We start from the raw sequence: 6,268 nt of genomic DNA, 5'->3' as shown, positions 1-6,268 counted from the left end.
ACGCGTTTCGAGATTAAATAAGAAAAAACGCGATTTTGCATTTTATTAAGCGTGTATAGGGCTAACAGAAAGTCATGTTATCATACCTACTGTTTAAATAAAATTAACTCTACAAGCGTTTGAAGTTGGAATTTCGCTTAAACTTGCAAACTCGGCGCAATTTGATTATGTTTTAAGGAGTGTCCACCTACAACAAGGCATGAGTATTATAAAGCAACACAAGAGCTATCTTAGACCGTGATTTGTTTTAACTTAGCTTCTCTCGTTATGACTTGAAGGTAAATAATCACTCAGCAGCGAACCGCACAGTTAAATTTGTGTTATTTATGACGCGTTTCGAGATTAAATAAGAAAAAACTCGATTTCGCATTTTATTACGCGTGTATAGGGCTAACAGAAAGTCATGTTATCATACCAGCCATTTAAATAAAATTAACTCTACAAGCGTTTGAAGTTGGAATTTCGCTTAAACTTACAAACTCGGCGCAATTTGATTATGTTTTAAGGAGTGTCCACCTACAACAAGGCTTGAATATTGTAGAGTAACACAAGAGCTATCTTAGACCGTTATTTGTTTTAACTTAGCTTCTTTCGTTATGACTTGAAGGTAAATAATCACTCAGCAGCGAACCGCACAGTTAAATTTGTGTTATTTATGACGCGTTTCGAGATTAAATAAGAAAAAACTCGATTTTGCATTTTATTAAGCGTGTATAGGGCTAACAGAAAATCATGTTATCTTACCTACCGTTTAAATCAAATTAACTCTACAAGCGTTTGAAGTTGGAATTTCGCTTAAACTTGCAAACTCGGCGCAATTTGATTATGTTTTAAGGAGTGTCCACCTACAACAAGGCATGAGTATTATAAAGCAACACAAGAGCTATCTCAGACCGTGTTTTGTTTTAACTTAGCTTCTCTCGTTATGACTTCAAGGTAAATAATCACTCAGCAGGGAACCGCACAGTTAAATTTGTGTTATTTATGACGCGTTTCGAGATTAAATAAGAAAAAACTCGATTTCGCATTTTATTACGCGTGTATAGGGCTAACAGAAAGTCATGTTATCATACCTGCCATTTAAATAAAATTAACTCTTTACAAGCGATTGAAGTTGGAGTTTTGCTTAAACTTGCAAACTCTGCTTAATTTGATTATGTTCTCAGGAGTGTCCACTAGCAACAAGGCATGAATATTGTAGAGCAACACAAGAGCTATCTTAGACCGTGATTTGTTTTAACTTAGCTTCTCTCGTTATGACTTGAAGGTAAATAATCACCCAGCGGCGAACCGCACAGTTAAATTTGTGTTATTTATGACGCGTTTCGAGATTAATTAAAAAAAAACTCGATTTTAGATTTTATTAAGCGTGGATAGGGCTAACAGAAAGTCATGTTATCATACCTACCGTTTAAATAAAATTAACTCTACAAGCGTTTGAAGTTGGAATTTCGCTTAAACTTACAAACTCGGCGCAATTTGATTATGTTTTAAGGAGTGTCCACCTACAACAAGGCTTGAATATTGTAGAGTAACACAAGAGCTATCTTAGACCGTTATTTGTTTTAACTTAGCTTCTCTCGTTATGACTTGAAGGTAAATAATCACTCAGCAGCGAACCGCACAGTTAAATTTGTGTTATTTATGACGCGTTTCGAGATTAAATAAGAAAAAACGCGATTTTGCATTTTATTAAGCGTGTATAGGGCTAACAGAAAGTCATGTTATCATACCTACTGTTTAAATAAAATTAACTCTACAAGTGTTTGAAGTTGGAATTTCGCTTAAACTTGCAAACTCGGCGCAATTTGATTATGTTTTAAGGAGTGTCCACCTACAACAAGGCATGAGTATTGTAAAGCAACACAAGAGCTATCTCAGACCGTGTTTTGTTTTAACTTAGCTTTTCTCGTTATGACTTGAAAGTAAATAATCACTCAGCAGCGAACCGCACGGTTAAATTTGTGTTATTTATGACGCGTTTCGAGATTAAATAAGAAAAAACTCGATTTTGGATTTTATTAAGCGTGTATAGGGCTAACAGAAAGTCATGTTATCATACCTACCGTTTAAATAAAATTAACTCTACAAGCGTTTGAAGTTGGAATTTCGCTTAAACTTACAATTTCGGCGCAATTTGATTATGTTTTAAGGAGTGTCCACCTACAACAAGGCATGAGTATTGTAAAGCAACACAAGAGCTATCTCAGACCGTGTTTTGTCTTAACTTAGCTTCTCTTATGACTTGAAGGTAAATAATCACTCAGCAGCGAACCGCACAGTTAAATTTGTGTTATTTATGACGCGTTTCGAGATTAAATAAGAAAAAACTCGATTTTGCATTTTATTACGCGTGTATAGGGCTAACAGAAAGTCATGTTATCATACCTACCGTTTAAATAAAATTAAGTCTTTACAAGCGTATAAAGTTGGAGTTTCGGTTAAACTTGCAAACTGCGCAATTTGATTATGTTCTAAGGAGTGTCCACCAGCAACAAGGCATGAATATTGTAGAGCAACACAAGAGCTATCTCAGACTGTGTTCTGTTTTTTCTTAGCTTTCCTAATTTTGACGTGAATGTAAATATTCACCCAGCAGCGAACCGCACAGTTAAATTTGTGTTATTTATGACGCGTTTTGGGATTAAATAAAAAAATAGTCTTTTTTAAGCGTGTACGCTAACAGAAAATTATGTTATCACACCCGCAGATCAAATAAAGTTCTCCTTTACAAGTATTTGAAATTGGAGTTTCGCTTGTATTTGCAAACTGCGCGATTTGATTATGTTCTAAGGAGTGTCCACCAGCAACAAGGCGTTAATATTAAGGAAAAATTCACGAGCTATTTACGATCAGCGGCGAACGGCAAAGTTAAATAAGTTTGTGTTGTGTAATATATGACGCGTTTGGAGATAAAAATTAAGCTCGTCTAGTTTTGACATAAGAATGAGGTATGGATTCGAAATCTGGCTTTAACGACTTACAAATTAGTTTCGCAATAAATTTAGTTTTAATGGCTTTAGAATATCATCGAATATATTCGATACTGGAGCCAAAATCCGATACTTAAACTCGTCTACGGCTACACTAGCTATCTTTGTTATTTTAGTTTTTTGATAGGTTCCATACGTTCAATTTAATAAAGATGGAATTATCATTGTCATGACCTGGATAGCGGAACTCTTTGAAAAGCGACTAAACGTTTAAAATGTTCGTTAGCATGTTAAGGCTTCAACATTTTCAAATAATATTTCGATCACTTTCTGATGCTCGTTTTAGCTGAACTTCTACATTACTTCAATAATCTGGTAGTGTTTGTATGGCATCTACTTAAAAGCCGGCCAAAAGCGTGTCGTACACGCCCGAAATAGGGTTCCGTAGCCATTACAATAAAAATATATAAGTAATATTTTTCTAAGGATTTCGTTTTTCATACTGAGTATTCCAAGATTAGGTATATTTTATACCTTAGGCTGCTATTTACTTTTAGGGGCTGTTTCACCATCCATTGGTTAGCGTTAACCGACGGTTAAATGTGATGCCGTCTCCGTCTATTCGAACAAAACAAATAGAGACGGCATCACACCTAACCGCCAGTTAACACTAATCAGTGGATGGTGAAAGAGCCCCTTAAACTACTCATTATTCTCAAGAAAATCTAACCGTTATAGTTTTCGTTGTAAGTTTGATATACTTAGTACCATTATGATTTTTTTTCACCTGCCGGTTTTGATTTAGATTTTAGAGGGGGAAATCGTCTTAGCAACCTCTTATGGTTTTAAAAGCCCTATCAAACAACACCCCACACTACAAGGTCAGATGACAAAAAAAATCATCCTCACTTTAACTCTATGGGAAGTACTCCACAAAAAAATAGTTATTTGTGCAACAAGAGAGCAAAGTTGTTTTTTGTTGCGAGTGTTGATTTTGAATCCCGAGTAAGCGAAGGATTCTATAATTGAATCACGAGCGTCAGCGAGTGATTCTAGGTTAGAATCCTGAGATCAGCAAGGGATTGAAATACACGAGATGCAAAACAACTTTGGTCTCGTGTGACACATACAATTTTTCACCTCAGCAGCGAGAACATAATTTAAATATAACATAAGAATAAAACCACATATACCTACCTGTTTACAAAACAAACACATTTTTTTAAAATAGAATCCGATTATTATCAAATATAATAATTACATTAAAAAACCATAAAAAGAGTCCAGTAGCTACAATACAAATCGCATACTCATAACATGCAATCTTAACTTCTTGTACTAATGTCACACTTATTTTTTAATACTGCAAAAAGCCTCATCTCGGGGTAATTGAAAAGGTTGAACAATTAAACCTTTAAATATGATTTTTATTAAGATTTCTATTACATAAAGATAAATAGATTTGTTAAAAAATCATTCAATTTAACAAATAATAATTATACTGTAGAGGCAGTATACGGAATTCTTTTATAAAGAAAAAACAAGAGAAGCGGCTTTCGTGCAACGAGGTTGCATACTTTATTAAAAGATCGGGATAATTTACATTTTGGAAATATTTCGATATATTTTTAATACCAAACATTTAATTTAAGTTTGTAATCGACAAATTTGATCCTATCTCTTGCTTTTTTCGAGTTGAAGTGAAATGACAGATCAAAGTAAAGTTCAAATATTTGGAATTCAGTGAGTAGACCCAACACTGTACTCAGCATTTAAAAAAATAAATTAAAAAGTTACTTTGTTTCACGGAGTGAGCAAAATGCGATTTTGCTCACTGATTTCTCATAGCAAAACCTGCCTGTTTGAGGTGCTGAGGTGAAAAAAATATTGTACCATTTTGTCGGCATAGTTTACATATATATTCGTGAAAAATTACAGCTTCCCAGCATTGATAGTCCCTGAGCAATGCCGCGGACGGACAGACAGACAGACAGACATGGCGAAACGCATGAGTTGAACGGAGTTGCAGAAAGATTTAACAGAAGTGTCATGGATAGAGCGAGATGCTTAATTTCAGAAGCGAATGTAGATAAAAAATACTGGCCAATTTTTGTGGAGACTGCAGTGTACATAGGAAATAGATTGTTAACGAATACAGTAATAAAAAGAACGCCATATGAAATATTTACTGAAAATGAGAATAATTGGAAGTAAGGTTTTTGTGAGAATTCCTGAAGCAAAAAGAACGTCGAAACTAAATCCAAAAGGAGTTAAAGGTATTTTAGTAGGATACACAAATACGGGATATAAAATATTAGTAGACAATAAAATGACTGAAACAAGACATGTAACATTTATAGATGAGACTGCTAGAGTGATTGAAAATAATGAAGATGGAAGTGAAGACGAAAATAATGAAGTATTTGAAGACGCGGTTGAGGATACAGGAGATCAATTTGCACTACAAGAAACTAGAGAAGTGATTGAATATGGAAGACCACAGAGAACAAGAAAAGTGCCAGAATATAAAGATTTTGTAGTTTATGTAAATACTTGTGATGCGACTGTACCAGAAAATGTTGAAGAGGTATTGCCAATTAAAGGAGTATTAGGGGATTTAGATGTTGAAATTAAAAACGGTATAAAATATATATGAGGACAATACTGGGGCAATTGGTTTGCCTAGAAATGGGAAGTTTTCCAAGAATTCGAAACACATTGACATAAGTTACCATTTTGTAAATGATTATGAAAAAAAGGGGTTAATTAAGGTTCAAAAAATATCGACTGATGAGCAGATAGCTGATATGTTAACAAAAGCTTTAGGAAGAATTAAGTTTCAGAAATTTAGAGAGTTATTAGGCATTAGAGATGATAAATGTGTACTTAATTATTAGTTTCAATGTATTTAATGGGTTGTAAAGGTCACAAATCAAGGAGGTGTGTTAAAGCAATGATTTGTAACCTCTGTAGTAATAGTTTAAATATCTATGGTTAAAGGAAGAAGACTTTACGCTGTTACATTTGAATTTGTCACTTGAATGATTTGTGTTGTGTATGAGAGTAATAAATATAAATCCACGGTAATCCATTGCATATTATTTAACAGTGAGGTCTTGCGTGAAAAGTGGTAAAGCTAAGTGAGTAGAGATTACTTATTCTGAAAGCTCTTGACCTGCCTTACATCGTACATGTTGTTTGAATGGTGTACAACATCTGCAACATGGCGAATTTGAGCAAAGTATGTGTTTTTAATTTCGCCGCTGGCTTATTGTGAGCTCTTGCGTGAAAAGTGGTAAAGCTAAGTGAGTAGAGATTACTTATTCTGAAAGCTC

Source organism: Choristoneura fumiferana, chromosome 4 (genome assembly GCF_025370935.1).
Source record: "Choristoneura fumiferana chromosome 4, NRCan_CFum_1, whole genome shotgun sequence".
NCBI lineage: Eukaryota > Metazoa > Arthropoda > Insecta > Lepidoptera > Tortricidae > Choristoneura > Choristoneura fumiferana.
Note: the sequence above shows the minus strand (reverse complement) of the source record.